We start from the raw sequence: 20,321 nt of genomic DNA, 5'->3' as shown, positions 1-20,321 counted from the left end.
AAGAAGGAACATAAGGTTTGCAAATCTGTTGGAGGAGGAGCATTTGAAATTGCCAGGATATGATCTGGATCAGGTTTTAGTCCAGCCTTTGAAATTGTATGCCCCAGAAAGGAGAGTTCAGTTTGTCTACATTTGCATTTGGACCTATTGAGCTGGAGGTCTGCTGTGCTGATGCAGTTTAGTACTGACTGCAGGTTATTGTCATGCTCCTCAGAAGTATTTCCAAACACGATAATATCATCCAGATAGCACTGAACTCCATGTTGATTCTTCAGAATCAATGACATCATTTTTTGGAAGGCACTTGGGGCTGATGTGAGACCATATGGGACATGTTTAAAATGAAATAGTCCCTCATGTGTAATAAATGCTGTGAGGTCTCTGCTATCTTCATGCAACATAAACTGGTGGTATGCGCTCTGCAAATCAAGAGTAGAAAACATCTTTGCTCCTCAGAGTTCTGCAAATACTTCTTCTATGTGAGGAAGAGTTTGGCTGTCAATCACAATAGCTTTATTTGGCTCCCTTAAGTCCACACAAAGGCAAATGCCTTCATCCTTCTTTTGCGTCATGACTATAGGTGAAACCCATTCCGAGGTGTCGATCTCTTCAATAATGTCCTTTTGAACAAGTTTTCTAAGTTCCTCTGAAACAGCTTCCCTGACTGAAAATGGTAAGTGCCATAACTTCTGTCATACAGGCATCACATTATTCCTCATTTTAACTTTATGCAGAAACCCATAAGCACAGCCGAGTTTCTCCTCAACCTGGTGTTGGGACCCAGCTGAAACTGGTGTGTGCACCACAAGAGTGCTTTGCTGAGGAAGATCAATTCGTCCATTAACTACCCTGAGATTTAAAGCAGCCAATAAATCTGTGCCAAGGATAAGAGTGCCTTTGTGGACAATGTAGAACTCTGCAGTTACACAGCTATCACCAAAAGTAACTATTACTGGCAGGCAGCCATGTACTGGAATATGGTTTTTCAAATAGCACACCAAGTGAAGTTTGGGTTCAGTAAGAGGCACATCTTTAAAGTAATGCAGATAGATGGAATCAGGTAGTATAGATACTGCTGAGCCAGTGTCCAAAATTAGCTGAATAGAATGTGGTTTGGCTGCGGGTATGGTGGAAACTTTTACAGTGCACTTTATCTGTTCTGGAATATGTGCAGTAGTGATTTTGTCCACTCTCAGCACAGTAACATCTGATATTGTAACTGAATGCACCTGTTGATTGAACTGGCTACTGTGACATACTTTAGCAAAATGTCCAATCTTTTTGCAATGATTGCACTGAGCTACTTTTGCCGGACATCCTGTGTAGCTTGCAAGATGTTGTGGGGATCCACAGCGAAAACATGCTTTTACTGTATTTTGAATTTGTTGATCTGGTGGTTTTTCATTAGTTTTCCTTTTGTAATCGTTTGTCTGCAGCGATAGTGAAATTTTCTGCAAAGGAGTCATAGCCTGGACTGTGCCTCCTGTATTCATGCTCATTATTTTGGCTTCAGCATTATTTTGACTCAATTTGAGTAGCAGTGGTTATTGCTTTTTCTAGTGTAGGTTGTGGTTCTAGAAGTAAGTGTTCTCTTACATGAAGCATGGTCGTTTTCTCAATAAGCTGGTCTCTAATCATCTCATCTGCCATATTCCCAAAGTCACAAATTACAATCAGACTCCTCAGGAAAGCAATATACTTCATTATCGTTTCCCCTGGTTTTTGCTCACGGTGGCAAAATCTTTAGTGATTAGATACTACATTCACTTTTGTCACAAAAAAAGTTCTTTAATGCAGCGAGTGCAGTCTCATATTTATCATCTGCAAGGGGGAAAGTGTAAAATATACTCTGCCCTTCTGCTCCAAGGCAGTGGATTAACAGAGCATGCTTTCTTACCTCAGAAATCTCTGTAGCACTGACTGAAAGCAGATAAGTCTCAAACATATGGACCCAAGTAGTAAAAGCAATTGGAGGCTCACCTGGGCTTTGGAGAAAGGATGCAGGTGGGTTCAGAGGCAGAAGATCCATCTACATCACCAAAATGTTGTATCAACCAGGCAAGGTACTAACAAGCTTCAACAGGACTTTATTTTCAAAGTGGAAACCTCTTTACCAAGCTGCGGCTGCACCCTCTATAGCTTTCTCCCAGCCTCTGAACTCCTCCCCTCTCCTTCCTGTTTCCTGTCCTTTCAGACTCCCAAGCCAGTGCTCCCAATTCTAATAATTACAAGCAACATCTAAACACCACAATCAACCACTAAACTCTAGCTGCTTTGTGAAGCTCCACTGACACAAAGCACACTTAAATCTGGCTTTATTGGCTGTTTAATCCAAGTTTATAGCTGGTTTGCAGAACTGGAGCAGGTTCAGTTTTATTTGCAGAAATTCCTGAGTAAATTCCGACAAAGTGATCACCACTAAGAAGTCAACATTTATCATCAGTTATCGTACAATGTATCTAAGATGCCATAGTATTTCCCTATACCTAAGATATTCCATGTATTTCCTACACTAAAATACCATGGTAGTAAGAGTGGTGAATGTTATCTTTTTTGATGGTGACCATAAGTAGAGCTAGTGTTGGGTTTCAGATAATTAATACTGGAGAATTTTTATATGGCCAGTGTTAGAAATTGAAAAATTGAATGCTTACTTGGCAGACTATGTCTCTCAGGTAAACTGCAAGTTTGATTATGTTTAAAATTATGTACTCAAAAAAGAAGCCATGATAGCTCTAAATCTTTTTTAAACACTTTGTTTTATTGAAGAGTCTTTCTTTTGTAAAATATCAACAAATAAACGAACTAACCCAAATTAATGTGAGTTTACCCACGTGTTGAGAATGGCTCTAAAAGAAGAGTTTAGGAAAACTGAGTTAAATAACACACATTTTTCCCTTTCCTGTTTCTTCCAGGAAACTGGAAATAATTATTCACTGCCAAATAATAATATTTTTTTTAAAACCACTAGTCTTAATTGACAAAACACATGAGAGTTAAAGTTAAAACTAAACACTACTTCAACTTTCTTTGTTAAGTAATTTTTCTATGTGTATGGCCTGAACTAAATGGATCATCTATTCTATCCATGAATTTCACTGGGCTTTTGGCCAGGTATGGTAACAAACCCAATTTTATTTTAACTTATTTTTATTGAATTGACCAGACACATATTAAAAAAATGACATTCACTTTATCACACAAGAATTGAGAGATGAAAGTTCTCTAACTAACATCCAAATTTACTAACCCAATCAATAATTCAGTCAGCAAATCAGAGTTCCAATAGGCTACACAGTTGCCTACAGATATTGTGTTCTCAACTGAACTGAATAAGAGAAGTCCTTACTTTGAACAATTGATCTCACTATCTCTGCAGGCTTCTTACATATGGAACGCATTTTTGAAAATTCAATAAATCCCCATCCTTCTTATGGAACTTGACACATGTGAGTGATGGAGGCTTGAAAAGAGGAGGAGGAACCTGCAGGCAAAACAGTGTCAATACAGACAATGCACATATTCATAAAAGTATGCAGAAAGTCTTCCAAGCAGATTGCATAGGGTACTGCAGCCTGGGGCAAACACCACTTCTGTGCCAACAGCTTATATGTGTTCTCACGTATCTATTTGTTCTGATGGTTAAAAATAGAAAAGACAGTATTACAGCTACAACAGAAATCCAGAGCGTGAAAGCTTCACTGGTATATGAAGCACCTCCCTAAAGAAACACATTTAGTAATATGTAATTGAAAAGATGATGTTATACTTAGGGCATAGAACTGAAATAGTTATTATCTACTGAGTACTGAGGAGGCAACATTTTGTCTCCTTTCGTGCTCATTTCTAAACATGATTATTTTCTTTTCATGTTAAAAGTTGTTTGTTTATAAGAAATGGAAAGCTTTCATGTATGTGTGCCAGGCATAGCTAAAGTAGATCTGCTTGGTATACTTTTGTGCCACTGGCCCCACTGAAGCCAGTGGGCCCACTGAAGTCAATGACAAAACTTTCTGACTTCAACAAGGACTTGATTTCAGCCACTATGACTTGCTACTATAATTAGGTATTCACATACAGCATATTTGTAGGTCCAATCCTGCAAGCATATATTTCTTGTCAACGGTAGCAATTCATGACACCCATTAGTAGGTGTTGTCAGTACTGGGTCCTTACTTGAAAACACATGGCATGACAAGTTAAATGTTTCTTTCTGTTTATTGATCATTTCTCTATAGCAATACCTGTTCATGGGGTGAAACCCTGGCTGAATTGAAGGCAATGGCAAACTCCCACTAACTTCAACAGGACCAGAGTTTCAGCCTTTCTGTCTCATACTGAACAATATTCTACTATAGAATAGTTCAAAGAACAACGCTGATCTCTCTTTATGATTCATGAATGTAATGATGCTAAACAACTTTTTCCATGGACATTTTTAATAACGTTAGAATATTGACTAAACTGCCTTAAATACATTGTTAAAACTCATGTTGGGTGCTCTGAAACATCTCTATGACCGGCCCATAAAAATTCCTGCTGGTTAGATCTAGCCTTCTGGCAGGACTCAGGAACAGAGTAACAACATGCCAGAGGTTTAGTTAAAGGACTAAGAACTAGTTCTGGGAGCTATTCTGATATTTTAGTAAACCTGAAAAAAGCTTTGAAATTTCTTACTTCCCATTGTGTCTTTTTTACATTTTCATAAAAAATCTGTGAAACTGGACTCTCAAAAGTAAACTGAACCAAATATTTATCAAATAGAGGAGCTCCTGATATTCTGAAAGGCTTATACTCTAAGTAAAAAAGTCATTATTCTGTTTCCAGGGTAATAGCTCTAGGTTTTGACTTCAATAGGAAACATGAAATGTCTGATTTTCTACATGATTTAGATTCAAAACATCTTATTGACTTGCTGAAATACTGGTGGATATCATTAAAATGTTCATAAAAATCATGTGATCTGAGTTTACTAGTTTAAAAAGAGAAAAGAGTAAGGTTATTAGATGTACAACCACTACCACCAATTAAATTAACTACCTTAAATTCATATACATCTATAGAACCTGAAGAAAGAAATGACATATTAGCTGTAGCTCATCCTATTAATCCTTAAAAGGATCGCCTGGAGGTGATTATTATATTGCCTCATCAATATTGTGCTCTAATGAAGGAGGAAAAACTGAAAATTGAATATAATGCCATTTTTTAAAAAAGGCTCCAGGGGCTATCCTGGCAATTACAGGTCAGTAAGCTTAATTCAGGCAAATTGGTTAAACTATAGTAAAGACCAGAATTATTAGAGGCATACATTTACACAATATGTTGGGGAAATGACAACAAGTCTTTTGTAAAAGGAAATCATGCCTCGACAATCAGAATTCTTTGAGGGAGTCAATAAGCATGTGGACAAGGGTGATTCAGTGGAAATAGTGTATATAGACTTTCAGAATGCTTTCAACAAGGTTCATCACCAAAGACTGTTCAGGAAACTAAGCAGTCATGGGATAAGTGGGAAGGTCTTCTCATGCATCAGTAAATGGTTAAAAGATAGGAATCAAAGAGTTGAAATATATATGGTCAGTTTTCACAATGAAGAAAGGTAAGCAGCAGGGTCCCCCAAGCGTCTGTACTTGGCCTTGTGCTGTTCAGCATATACATAAATGATCTGGAAAAGGGAGTAAACACTGAAGTGGCAAAATTTGCAGACAGTACAAAATTACTCAAGATAGTTGAGTTCAAAGCTAACTGAAAAGAGTTGCAAAGGGATCTCAGTAAACTGGGTGACTGGGTGATAAAATGGAAAGTGAAATTCAATTTTGACGAGTGCAAAGTAATGCACATTGGAAAAAAATAATCCCAACTAAACATACAAAAGGATGGGGTATAAATTAGCTGTGACCACTCAAGAAAGAGATCTTGGAGTCATTGTGGATAGGTCTTTGAAAACATCTGCTCAGTGTGTAATGACAGTCAAAAAAAGCTAATGGAATGTTGGAAACCATTAGGAAAGGGATAGATAATAAGACAGAAACTATTATAATGCCGCTATATAAATGCATGGTACGTCCACACCTTGAATACTGAATGCAGTTCTGCTCATTCCATCTCAAAAAAGATATATTAGAATGGGAAAAGATACAGAGAAGGGCAAAAAAAATTATTAGAGATATGGAGCTGTTCCAATATGAGGAGAGATTAGAAAGACTGGGACTGTTCATCTTAGAAAAGAGACAACTAAGGGGGGATATGATAGAAGTCTGTACGATTCATAAAATCATGAATGGTATGGAGAAAGTGAATAGGGAAGTGTTATTTACCCCTTCTTATAACCAACACAAGAACTAGAACTCACCCAATTAAATTAATAGAAGCAGGTTTAAAACGAACAAACAAAAGGAAATACTTCATTACACAACACACAGTCAACCTGTGGAACTCATTGCCATGGGATGTTGTGAAGGCCAAAAATGTAACTCAGTTGAAAAAACAATTAGCTAAATTCACGAAGGATAAGTCATGGCTATTAGCCAATATGGTCAGGAATGTAACCCCATGCTCTGTGTGTCCCTAAACCTCCAACTGCCAGAAGCTGGGTCTGGAGGAGAGGGGATGGATTATTCAAAATTGCCCTGATCTGTTCATCCCCTCTGAAACATCTGGCACCAGCCACTGTGAGAACAGGGGATATTGGATTAGATGTACTATTGGTCTGACCTAGAATGGCCATTCTCCTGTTCTTCTGAATGCTAACATTACTTAACAATCCAGGCTTTAATTTATGGGACATTGATAGTTAGTTTAGGTGTCGGTTACAATGGAAAAGGAGTGTTTTACTTTCTCCGTTTGTTAGTGGGCATGTAGATATAATGAAGCAATTTCCTCACCTTAGCCTAAAGACCAAGGAGTAAGGACAGTGACCCTATCTGGCAGCTCTCCTAAAGACCATAATTAGGAACTTCACTATTAATTCTCAGCACCTTGGTTTAAAGGAGCTCCACAGTAACCAAACACTTAATAGTACAATATCTGAACTTGGGATGGGAGAATCTAGTTGAATCTAGATGCTTTTGTTTTCATGAATAGTTTTGTGATTTATATCTTCCTTTAACTTCAGCCACTGATGTGAAAGGGAAATGTAATCAAACAAATATACTCTGAGCTAATTGGAAGCCTGTGCTGTGCAAAGAATAAACATTTGTCCTTTAAAGTACTTTTTGCCATGCTTTCAGGATAAGCAGAGGAATAAATTGTGCAGCAGCAGGAAAGCCACAATTTGGCAGAGAAAAACAGAGAAAAATCTCACAAGATGAGATTTGCTCTAAGGCTGGAACTCCTGGTTTCCAAGTGAATTCTAAAGTTTGGCCCAATAAGTTCACCTATCCTCGCTTTTTCAAATTGGGTTGCATCCAACCCATCTATTTTTATTTTTTTTTGTTTTAGTCTGATAATCATTCGCTCCTGCTTCTGTTGTTTGGAATTATAAGAAATGGAAAAATGAGTCCTGGAAAAAAGTAACAGCTGAATCCGTCTGGGTTATTAGTAAGATTTGTGCAGCTTTCTCTGAATATAAGATGAGCTCAAGCTGTCATGCTCTGCAGCTAGTTTAGCACCTACAAGACTCTCTATGTTGTTTGATTTTATTACAGTTAATGATGAGGAAAGTTTATTTTAGCATTGCTGTTGAGTTCTTTTTCAATATGTTCTTTAGTCTTTGGTGCAAAAATATAATGCTACAACAACTGAAAATGCATTATCAGACAATAGTTTGAAATAACAAAGATCATGAAAAGATCTCAGTTGCAATTCAGGTATATGACTCACTTTCCCTTGATAACAAATATTAACTTCATCAAAAGACTAAGGACATACTGAAAAACAGAAGGAAAGGGAATATAGTAAAGACAGCAGATAAAACATTTACAGAAGTGTAGTTATCCCTCAGCTACTCAGAAAGATCGTTTAAGAAAACTCACATATGACTTTACTGCTTATAGACTAAGGGGTGGATTTTAAAAGATATTTAGGCATTTTAAGATGCAGGTAGGCATCTAATGGGATTTTTAGGCACCTAAGTCCCTTGGTAAATCTGGCCCTAAGGCCCTGGCTCTGCAAATGCTTATGTCCTTTGTTGTCCCATTTAATTCTCTAATATTAATCACATGTGTAAAGTTAAACATATGCATAAATATTTAAAGGATTGGGGCCAAGAGGATTATATAGGTACATCATGGTGGGCATACTTGCACTGATAAGCAGATATCAACAGTGGCAGTGTCTAGAGCTGAATGAAAAGTTGGCAGTCAATCACCGTCTAGGACATGCAGGAAGAAAGACAAGACGCAAGGCATGTGGTTTAATTAGGCCACAAATGTATTGACTTAACTCATTTGAGAGCTATCTGGCAATAACTTATACAGTGCACGTCATCCTTCTTTCTATAATCTGTTTAACCTGGTGGTGTGCTGCCATCAGACCTGCTAATCACTGACCTTATCTTGAATGATATATGGTTTTGGATAAATCATAATCTATTTGCTAAGCATGCCTATAGAAATAATAATGGAAGTTACTGAAGTTGTAACAGCAAGCTGAAGAACCAAAATATATGTATTAAAAAAAGGCTTCACTATAGATTTCAAGTATTACGTGTTAAGGGCTTACAGTGAGGCGTAGAAGTTGACAGCTGGCATAAGCTAATGTGATTATTGTGTACCTGGCCTATTGGTTATAAAATTTAGCAATATATATAATGTGAAATTTTAGCAATGCATTTTGTGATAAACAGGTAAACCACAAACAAACATATGGTAACATCTTAGGGTAATTTTGCAATAAGGTAACAATGAAGCTAACTGCACTGATGTATCAAAACTATTGGGACATTAATGAAAGCAAGTGAAGTGTTAAAGGTCAGAAGTTTAGCTATGGTTAGCCAGAATACCACACATAGGAAGGGGCCAAAACCTTATCAAATATCGTTCCAGATTTGTGTGGGTGAAATAGGAAAAGTTGCAGGGATGCTGGAACCAGAAGTGCTGGGGATACGGCAGCATCCCCTGGCTTGAAGTTGTTTCCGTCATATATAGGGCTTTCAGCACCCCCGCTGTAGACATTGTTCCAACACCATTGAGAAGTTGTATAAAAGATGTAGTTATCCAGCCTGTTGTTGGGATATGGGATGACATGGGACAACCAGATAGGAAGACTGACCCAGCACCATCCTCTTGGGGTGATTGGCACTTACTTTTCCTTCCATCTTATAGATTTCATAAGGTTGTAAGTATGCACAATGTAAATCTGTAAAGTATGATCAATGCAGGAAACCTCTTTACTGTACTTATCTTATTCATATGTATATTGATTTTTCCTATGATTTCAATTATATGTGTCTGTATTTACTAAAGCTCATAAAATCTCTCTAATTTCATCTTCTTAATTAACTCTAAGTAGCTGCGTGAAAAAAACCTCTTGTGTCAGGTTTATGTTGCACCCCAATAAATAATTTTATAATTGCAATAATTAATCAGACTATAGCTCTCATCCCTTCCACAATGCTGGACCCCTATTAAAAAAATATCTTCACTGGACACATGACAAGCTGTGACAACTTATCTCCTCTCCTACTCATTGGCTTCCTGGGCTGCTATAGGGAAGGTGAAGAAAAACAAAACCTATTCCATCCTCTCCAAGCTGGAAAAAAATATTTTGCAGTCCCCAAAACCTAACAATAGCAGGCCCCCAAACCTGGTCTTACACTAATACCATGCCTGGGAGGCGGGAGCTGCTGGTCCAGCTCAGAATGGCATCCAGACAGTAGGGAAAAAGCTTATATGCCCTCCGATCCAATATGTGAAAGCCAATGGGCTGCTAGAGAGCTCCTACCGCTTCTATTGTCTCCCAAGTCTCTCCCCAACCACCAGCACCCTCACCAAACTGCAAGAAGCTGGCTCTCATGAGGTGGTGGGAAGAGAGGGGACACCTCCCACCCCCCATTATAAGAGCAGCAACCATTTTCCTCCTGCAGTTTCACACAATGAGCCCTGCTTTTGAGGCTGTGGGGGGTGCAATTTTTTTCAATGTACATGAAATATCTACAAGCATCTTGCATTGCCTTAAATTATTAGATTATTTCTTTTTTGGAATATTTTTACTCTGTGAATTGATCATGAACAATTTTCCTGTGCACATTTGATTTTTGATACTTGCTATTTGAGATGTATTTGTTAATTGTGATTGGTCAAATAAATTAACTAGAATTGTTTCTACTCAATGATTGGACGAGCCCACAAGCATCTCTCATATTAATGCTCATGTATGAAAATTTAAAATTTGGCTTCTGTGAATATTAGTCCCATTAAAACCCAAATGGAAAGTGAACATAAAAGAGGGACGTGAACATGACAAAGCAAATCAATTTAAAATTCTGAATGAGTATTTGAGGAAACTTTTTCTTTACTACTATTCTGGCTCCAATGCTATTTCATTAATTTAGCACCTTCTTTGAAAAAGATCCCGAAGTGTTTTAGGGACGGCCAAAGGCTTCTTCATATATAACACACCGAGGTTAGCTCCACAGACAGGCAGATATTGTCATCCCCAGAGAGACTTCTATATCTTCACTACTTTTTTGGACTGTACCACTGAAGAGTCCTTTCAGTCATGGTCAGGCTAAGCATCTCTGACCCAGACACGCTTCCTGCCAAACACTCTTGTAACCAACACTTCCAGCAGTGAACTCCAGGTATGTTTTCTTGGCATCATGTCAACTCATGATGGCTGTCAAGAGGGTCAAACCTCACTTCTTACCATCAATTTGCAAAACATATAAACAAATACAGTAGTGCACAGCCTATATTACCTCCTTCTACATCAAACAAAATCAGCCCAACCAAAAAAATGCATGCACACAGCACAGCCTCCCTGATGAAACTATCTTTGGAATTGCAGACATGTCACTAGGATCTAGGCATTCATAGAGGTACAGTCCTGTATTTAAGCCCTCCTGCAGGTGTCCTGAATTTTTCTTAAAAATGGGCAAATTGTCCTGTATTTTATGTCTCCACCCTATCAGTACTGGTGGGTCCTGATGCTGGCTGGATCCCTGCTTGCCAGCCACCTGCCCACCAGCGGTGAGTGGTGGGCACCAGTGGCCGACAATGGAGGTGGGAGTGTAAGGCTGGTGGAAGGGTGAAGAGGCAATGCATGGGACCGGCTGCTTTCCCTGTTGGTCCATCAGGGCAGCCCCCACAGCCCGCTGGCTGTTGGCGAGCAGGGCCCCAGCCCCTATTCTGTTTCTGGCTGGCATTGGCTGAGAGTTGCAGTGGTTGGTGAGTGCGGGCAGGCACCAGGAGGCAGCCGGCTACATGCTGCCCACCCATCAGCCCTCTACCTGCTTCCCCTCTCACTGACCTCTCCCTGCTTTGTCCCTTGCCCCCGCCCCTAGCCCTGCTGCTTCTCCATATTCCCCCTCCCCGGTGGGGCGCATCCTGCTCCCAGCACTGTGCAAAGAATCAGCCCCTGGTCAGAGCGCTGAGCTCACCAGCAACCTGGCTGGCAGGCTCCTTCTTTCCCATATTACCTCTGCCTGGGCTGGCGCCCTGGGAAATCTCAAGACCCTCCAGCCCAGGGTGCTGGACAGGAAGAGCTGAGCCCTGCATGTGTCAAAGCCCCAGACAGCGCTGGACTGAGAAGCCTCTATGACCCTCAGCTAAGCTCTGGAGTGGTGGTGGGGGGAGAAATTTCCAGCCTGTTTGCGCCTTGACCCTGCAGGCTCCACAGCAGCCCCGGGGGCAGGGGCTTATCATCCTCTTCACCCCCACCCTCCAGCTGTGGGTTCTGCCCCCAGGGAGCATGGGGCTGCTCCATTCCCTAGGCACCTCTCTGACCGGGTTCGCTGAAGCCCCTGCAGTCAGGTTTCCTGGGTCCTGGGGCAGAATACAGCCTTAGGGCTTAATTCCTTCCTGCCCGTGCTGTAGCCAGGGGACAGGAGGTGGCTGGGTTATATCGGTGACCAGTAGCAACCTGGAGATGTTAGCTGCCTTTCAACACTGTGCAGGCCAGAAGGGACAAGCTGGTTCCAGCCACACGGAAGCAGTGCAGGGGGGGAAGACCTGAACTCTGCAAAGACACAGGCCAGGTCATCCCTTCCCCACGACCCCTGTGGTTGGAAGCAGAGCAGCTCCCATCCCTTCCGTCCCGCACAGTGCCAAAAGGCTGCTGGTGGCCACATTCTGGTGTGAACCCTGGAAGAAATCTGGTGATGGGGGACATGTGACTCTGTATGCTCCCCCCCACAGCGTTGCCTCGGGAAGAAGCTGTGCCAGGTACCTCCTGGGGGCTCAGTCAGGCCCAGAGGGCAGAGAGTGCCAGGCAGGGAGGGTTGGATCGGTCACCCCCCGCCCTGCGTGACAGATGTGTATGGGAGTGTGTGTGTGACACCCTTCCCCATGTGTGTGTGTGGGGGTAGGGTGTGTGTGTCACCCCTCCCCGTGTGAACCCTAAAGTCTTAAAGATAAGAATGTAAATAAAAAGAATCCAATGATGCAGTATTTCTTTTTAACAGGGGCTCAGTCAACCTGATGTTAATTTGAACATTTGTACAATTGATTGCTGTTGAACTCGCTTGAATATGAGTAATTTTACCATATTCAGCATAGGGAAATATGGTCACCCTAGGCATCCATATATCACTTTGTAAATGCCGCACTGACCTTGAATTCAAGCCCACACCCACTTCTGTGGACTCTTACGGTATGTCTATACTACTGGCCAGATCGGAGGGCAGAGATCGATCCAGCGGGGGTTGATTTATCGCATCTAGTCTAGACGTGATAAATCGATGCCCGAGTGCTGTCCTGTCGACTCCTGTACTTCACCAGCACGAGAGGTGCAGGTGGAGTTGATGGGGGAGCAGCAGCAGTCAACTCACTGCAGTGAAGACACATCGACTTCAGCTACATTATTCTTGTAGCTAAAGTTACATAACTTAGATCGATCCCCACCACCCCCCCAGTGTAGACCAGGCCTTAGTATGAGCTCTCTCAAAAGAGTTTCCTGTACAGAATAGTGGCTCCCTTTTAGTAAGAAGATGATTGCTGACATATATTTACTTTTGCAGCACCTACCCTGGGAATGTGGATATTGGAGTTCCAGGCCTATCGGCAACGGCTTCATTTTATGTATCCTATACATAATATATTCAACATTTCTTTGAAGAAGATTCACAGATCCTCAGACTTCATTGGATTCATTCATCTCTAGTTTAAACTAACAAAGTTTGAGTAAGTTTTACCTGGATACAGAGATTAACACACCTACTCTTACAAAAAGTGTTGTGAGCAACAACCTAAGTTCTACATCAAACCATGTTGAGATAGTTCAAATATGAAGAGATTGGCATGCACAACATTCTGCTGAACATATGCAAGAGTCCCATTCAGATACTAAAAGGACCCAACTTTTATATCCAGTCACCTCATGGAATAAGGTGGGATTGCTGCAGGATAAATAGACTCCAGTGTAACATCAACAATCTAATATCCATCTTTTACCTGTATTTAAAAGACTTGCTGGAATTAGCACAATAACTCAGTGGTCTTTAGAGAATATAATTTAGTTAAATGTGTGTTGAAACAATTCTGTTCTCAAAGGAATCTTGTTGTAATAACTCTTCTGCCTTCAGTTTATCTGACTCTTCCCTTTTACCACCTTTTTACACTTCACACTTGAAGTTAATATTTTTTTTGCTGTATCTCATTTTAGGTATTGAACTTGATCTAGTGGTACCAAAGATGTTAAAAGGACAGTTATAATATGTCACTCCTTCTGCTGACTCTCATTTTGAAAGTTTGAGTTTTCTGAAGATATATATTTTTTAGTTATAGAATCATAGAAATGTAAGACTGGAAGGGATCTTGAGAGATCATTAATTTCAGCCCCCTGTGCTGAGGCAGGACCAAGGAAACTTAGACCATTCCTGACAGGTTTTTGTTTAACTTGTATTTAAAAACCTCCGACTCCACAACTTCCCTGAGAAGTCTATTCCATAGTTTAACTTTCTTACAGTTAGACAGTTTTCCCTAATATCTAACCTAAATCTTTCTTGCTGCAGATTAAACCCATTACTTCTGATCCTACCTTCAGTGGACAGGAAGAACAATTTATCACTGTCCTCTTTAGAACAGCCCTTAACATATTTGAAGACATATCAGATTCTCTCATAAGTCTTCTTTTCTCAAGCCTAAACATGCCCATTTTAAGTTTTCCTCATATGTCAAGTTTTCTAACTTTTTATCATTTTTGTTGTTCTGCTTCAGATTCTCTCCAATTTGTCCACATGTATATACTATACTATGTTTTTTATATATTTTATAAATTCCTCTGAGATTTTGGGCTCAATGGAGTATTCACAGAGGTATCAAGAGTGCAGCACAGAGTTAATTGTCCTACTATGTATAACTCTGGTGACACAGCACTTGGAAGACTGAATTTGGTTCTGGGCTCCTCAGTACCTGAAAGGTTGTCAAATTTTAGGAAGCTCAGGGGCGAGAAAAAGAAGTGGCTGGGTGGATTGATTTATGAAGAAACATTATGAGAGCACTAAATACATATAGCTTGACTAAATAATGATAACTATCTGGGGGACATGATATGAATATCTGAAGGATATTAGCATCAAGGAGGGCCTTTAAGGAATACACAGTGGTATAATTAGAAATAATGAGATTAATATCTTTGAAGCTAGTATCAATAGTACTAAAACAGCCAACCTAATGTCTTTTAAACCATTATTATGCTTTGCAAATGGCCTTTATTGTGACTGTCAAAGAATTTATATTAGTTAATAAGTATATCACCTTTGCATTAAAATTAATTATATTATACTATCCCTGTTGGACTGAGCAGCTGGTATTCATATTTCACTTGAGATTTGTATACTAAATATTTTCTGTCATGATTACCAAAATTTTCAAAAAAGAAAAAAAACAACAAGAAATAAAGGTAAATTTAGACTAAATATGAAGAACAAAGAACTTTGACTAAAATTTCCAAACATAGATGCCTAAATTTAGGGCCCTAACTACATATTTTTAAGGAAACTAAATGAAGTAATCTAATTTTCAGAGTTGCTGAGGATTTATAAAATCCACATCTTTGAAAATTAGTCTACGCTTACTTAGGTGCCTAAATGAAGATTAAGAAACCTAACGCTTCACAGCATTTAGCTGTGAAACTTTTTGCTTTCTCTTGGTTATGCCTAATTCCAGAACAGAACTTGTGGAAATACAACAATTAAATAAAGCTAAAGTACAGGAAAAAAATCACTTTGAGTTCCAGCTGGGTATTCCACTTTGCTAGCAATTATCACATGTGCCTCCTGATAACAGGGAATGAGATAGAAGCTTCTGTTTCTGCTGCTTCCCAGCTTTCCATGCCCTGGTCTACACTAGGAGTTGAGGTCGATTTTAGCAGCATTAAATCGATTTAACCCTGCACCCGTCCACATGACAAAGCCCTTTTTTTTTTACTTAAAGAGCTCTTAAAATCAATTTCCTTACTCCACCCCAGACAAGGGGATTAGTGCTGAAATCGGCCTTGCCGGGTCGAATTTGGGGTACTGTGGATGCAATTAGACAGTATTGACCTCCCGGGAGCTATCCCAGAGTGCTCCATTGTGACCGCTCTTGACAGCACTCTCAGCTCAGATGCACTGGCCAGGTAGACAGGAAAAGGCCCACAAACTTTTGAATTTCATTTCCTGTTTGGCCAGCGTGGCAAGCTGCAGGTGAGTGCAGAGCTCATCAGCAGAGGTGACCATGATGGAGTCCCAGAATCGCAAAAGAGCTCCATCATGGACCAAACGGGAAGTACGGGATCTGATCGCTGTATGGGGAGAGGAATCCATGCTATCAGAACTCCGTTCCAGTTTTCAAAATGCCAAAACATTTGTCAAAATCTCCCAGGGCATGAAGGACAGAGGCCATAACAGGGACCCAAAGCAGTGCTGCATGAAACTTAAGGACTTGAGGCAAGCCTACCAGAAAACCAGAGAGGGAAATGGCTGCTCCGGGTCAGAGCCCCAAACATGCCGCTTCTTTGATGAGCTGCATGCCATTTTAGGGGCTTCAGCCACCACTACTCCAACCATGTTGTTTGACTCCTTCAGTGGAGATGGAGGCAACATGGAAGCAGGTTTTGGGGATGAGGAAGATGATGATGGTGAGGTTGTAGATAGCTCACAGCAAGCAAGCAGAGAAACCGGTTTTCCCGACAGCCAGGAACTGTTTCTCATCCTGGACCTGGAACCAGTACCCCCCGAACCCACCCAAACCTGCCTCCTGAACCCGCCAGGTGGAGAAGGGACCTCTGGTGAGTGTACCTTTTTAAATAGTATACATGGTTTAAAAGCAAGTATGTTTAATGATTAATTTGTCCTGGCATTCACAGCTCTCCTGGATGTACCCCAAAAGCCTTTGCAAAAGGTTTCTGGGGAGGGCAGCCTTATTCTGTCCACCATGGTAGGACACTTTACCACTCCAGGCCAGTAGCATGTAGTCGGAAATCATTGGAGAACAAAGCATTGCAGTGTATGTTTGCTGGCATTCAAACAACATCCGTTCTTTATCTCTCTGTGTTATCCTCAGGAGAGTTTCAGAGTGGCAGCCGTGTTAGTCTGTATTCGCAAAAAGAAAAGGAGTACTTGTGGCACCTTAGAGACTAACCAATTTATTTGAGCATAAGCTTTCATGAGCTACAGCTCACTTCATCGGATGCATAAAGTGGAAAGTACAATGAGGAGATTTTATATACATACAGACCATGAAAAAATATATATTGTAAGGAGAGTGATCACTTAAGATGAGCTATTACCAGCAGAAGAGTGGGGTGTGGGGAGAGAAAACCTTCTGAAGTGATAATCAAGGTGGGCCATTTCCAGCACATTTCCAGGAGTTAACAAGAATGTCTGAGGAACAGTGGGGGGGGGGAGGGGATGAGGGGGGAGAAATAAACAAGGGGAAATAGTTTCACTTATTATACTGACTCAACCACTCCCAGTCTCTATTCAAGGCTAAGTTAATTGTATTAAATTTGCAAATTAATTCCAATTCAGCAGTCTCTCATTGGAGTCTGTTTTTGAAGTTTTTTGGTTGAAGGATTGTCACTTTGAGGTCAGAAATCAAGTGACCAGAGAGATTGAAGTATTCTCCGACTGGTTTATGAATGTTATAATTCTTGACATCTGATTTGTGTCCATTTATTCTTTTATGTAGAGACTGTCCAGTTTGACCAATGTACATGGCAGAAGGGGATTGCTGGCACATGATGGCTTATATCACATCGGTAGATGTGCAGGTGAACGAGCCTCTGATAGTGTGGTTGATGTGATTAGGCCCCGGATGGTGTTCCCTGAATAGATATGTGGGCACAGTTGGCAATGGGCTTTGTTGCAAGGATAGGTTCCTGGGGTAGTGGTTCTGTTGGGTGGTGTGTGGTTGCTGGTGTGTATTTGCTTCAGGTTTAGGGGCTGTCTGTAGGCAAGGGCTGGCCTGTCTCCCAAGATATCAGAAGAGTGATATCATTCATGGTCACCTGGTTGAAATAGGGTGCTTTTCTTAAGGGGACATTCAGAGGTGCCCATTCCTGCTGGGCTGTTTCCCTGTGGCTGAACAGAAATGTTCCCTGCTGTCAGCCACGGGGAGGAGGGAGGGGTGAGGTGCTAGCCACGTGGTGGGGGGAGGCAAAATGTGACCTTGTAACAAAAGCACATGTGCTATGTATGTAATGTTAACAGCAAGGTTTACCATGAAAGAGTGTACCCATTGTTCTATAAAATGTGTCTTTTTAAATACCACTGTCCCTTTTTTTTTTCTCCACCAGCTGCATGGGTTTCAAGGATCACAGGATCTTCTCCTTCCCAGAGACTAGTGAAGATTAGAAGTCAAAAAAAAAAAAACGCACTCGCGATGAAATGTTCTCTGAGCTCATGATGTCCTCCCACGCTGACACACACAGATGAATGTGCCACAGAAATGAATGTGTGGAGGCAGACAATGTCAGAGTGCAGTAAAGCACAAAATGACCAGGAGGAGAGGTGACGGGCTGAAGAGAGTAAGGTGGCAGCAGTGTGATGAGAGGAGGCAGGATTCAATGCTGAGGCTGCTGGAGGATCAAACTAATATGCTCCACTGTATGCTGCAGTGAGCTGCAGAAAAGGCAGCAGGAGCACAGACCGCTGCTACAGCCCCTCTGTAACCAACCACCCTTCTCCCCAAGTTCCATAGCCTCCTCACCCAGATGCCCAAAAATGCGGTGGGGGACCTCCGGCAACCCAACCACTCCACGCCAGAGGATTGCCCAAGCAACAGAAGGCTGGCATTCAATAAGTTTTAAAGTTTTAAACTTTTAAAGTGCTGTGTGGCCTTGTCCTTCCATCCTCCACCCCCTCCCGCCCCGGTGCTTCCCTCCTCCACCACCCCTCCTGGGCTACCTTGGCAATTATCCCCCTATTTGTGTGATGAATTAATAAAGAATGCATGAATGTGAAGCAACAATGACTTTATTGCCTCTGCAAGTGGCGATCAAAGGGAGGAGGGGAGGGTGGTTAACTTACAGGGAAATAGAGTGAACCAAGGGGCGGGGGGGTTCATCAAGGAGAAACAAACAGAACTTTCACACCGAGCCTGGACAGTCATGAAACTGGTTTTCAAAGCTTCTCTGATGTGCACCACACCCTCCTGTGCTCTTCTAACCACCCTGGTGTCTGGCTGCATGTAACAAACAGTGAGGCAATTTGCTTCAACCTCCCCCCCCCCATAAATGTCTCCCCCTTACTCTCACAGATATTGTGGAGTGCACAGCAAGCAGTAATAACAGTGGGAATATTGGTTTCACTGAGGTCTAACCGAGTCAGTAAACTGCGCCAGCGCACTTTTAAATGTCCAAATGAACATTCTACCACCATTCTGCACTTGCTCAGTCTGTAGTTGAACAGCTCCTGACTACTGTCCAGTCTGCCTGTGCATGGCTTCATGAGCCAGGGCATTAAGGGGTAGGCTGGGTCCCCAAGGATAACTATAGGCATTTCAACATCCCCAACAGTTATTTTCTGGTCTGGGAATAAAGTCCCTTCCTGCAGCTTTTGAAACAGACCAGCTTTCCTGAAGATGCGAGCGTCATTTACCTTTCCTAACCATCCCACGTTGATGTTGGTGAAACGTCCCTTGTGATCCACCAGTGCTTGCAGCACTATTGAAAAGTACCCCTTGCCGTTTATGTACTCGCCAGCTTGGTGCTCCAGTGCCAAGATAGGGATATGGGTTCCATCTATTGCCCCACCACAGTTAGGGAATCCCATTGCAGCAAAGCCATCCACTATGACCTGCACATTTCCCAGACTCACTACCCATGACATCAGCAGATCTTTGATCACATTTGCTACTTGCATCACAGAAGCCCCCACAGTAGATTTGCCCACTCCAAATTGATCCCTGACTGACTGGTAGCTGTCTGGTGTTGCAAGCTTCCACAGGGCTATTGCCACTCGCTTCTCAACTGTGAGGGCTGCTCTCATCTTGGTATTCTTGCGTGTCAGGGCAGGAGAAAGCAAGTCACAAAGTTCCATGAAAGTGCCCTTATGCATGCGAAAGTTTCGCAGCCACTGGGAATCATCACAGACCTGCAACAATAGGTGGTCCCACCAGTCTGTGCTTGTTTCCCGAGCCCAGAATCAGCATTCCAGGGCATGAACCTGCCCCATTAGCACCATGATGCCCACATTGCCAGGGCCCGTGCTTTGAGAGAAGTCTGTGTCCATGTCCTCATCACTCTCATCACCGCGCTGATGTCGCCTACTCACCCGGTTTCGCTTTGCTAGGTTCTGGTGCTGCATATACTGCTGGATAATGCGCTTGGTGTTTAATGTGCTCCTAATTGCCAAAGTGATCTGAGCGGGCTCCATGCTTGCTGTGGTATGGTGTCTGCACAGAAAAAAGGCGCGGAACTATTGTCTGCCATTGCTCTGACGGAGGAAGGGGCGACTGACGACATGGCTTACAGGGTTGGCTTACAGGGAATTAAAATCAACAAAGGGGGTGGCTTTACATCAAGGAGAAACAAAAACAACTGTCACGCAGAATGGCCCCCTCAAGGATTGAACTCAAAGCCCTGAGTTTAGCAGGCTAATGCTCAACCCACTAACCTACCCCTCCCTCTGGTATTTCAGGCAGGACTGAATCTCCATTAAAGTTTTCAAAGTGCCCCTGACAGAGCTCACCAAAACGATTGTTGGCCGTTGATTTCACAGAGGGAGGAAGAGAGGG

This window comes from Lepidochelys olivacea (assembly GCF_965140295.1).
Source record: "Lepidochelys olivacea isolate rLepOli2 genome assembly, chromosome: 1".
Classification (NCBI taxonomy): Eukaryota; Metazoa; Chordata; order Testudines; family Cheloniidae; genus Lepidochelys; species Lepidochelys olivacea.
The sequence above is the reverse complement of the archived record's forward strand: the minus strand, read 5'-3'. Positions refer to the sequence as shown.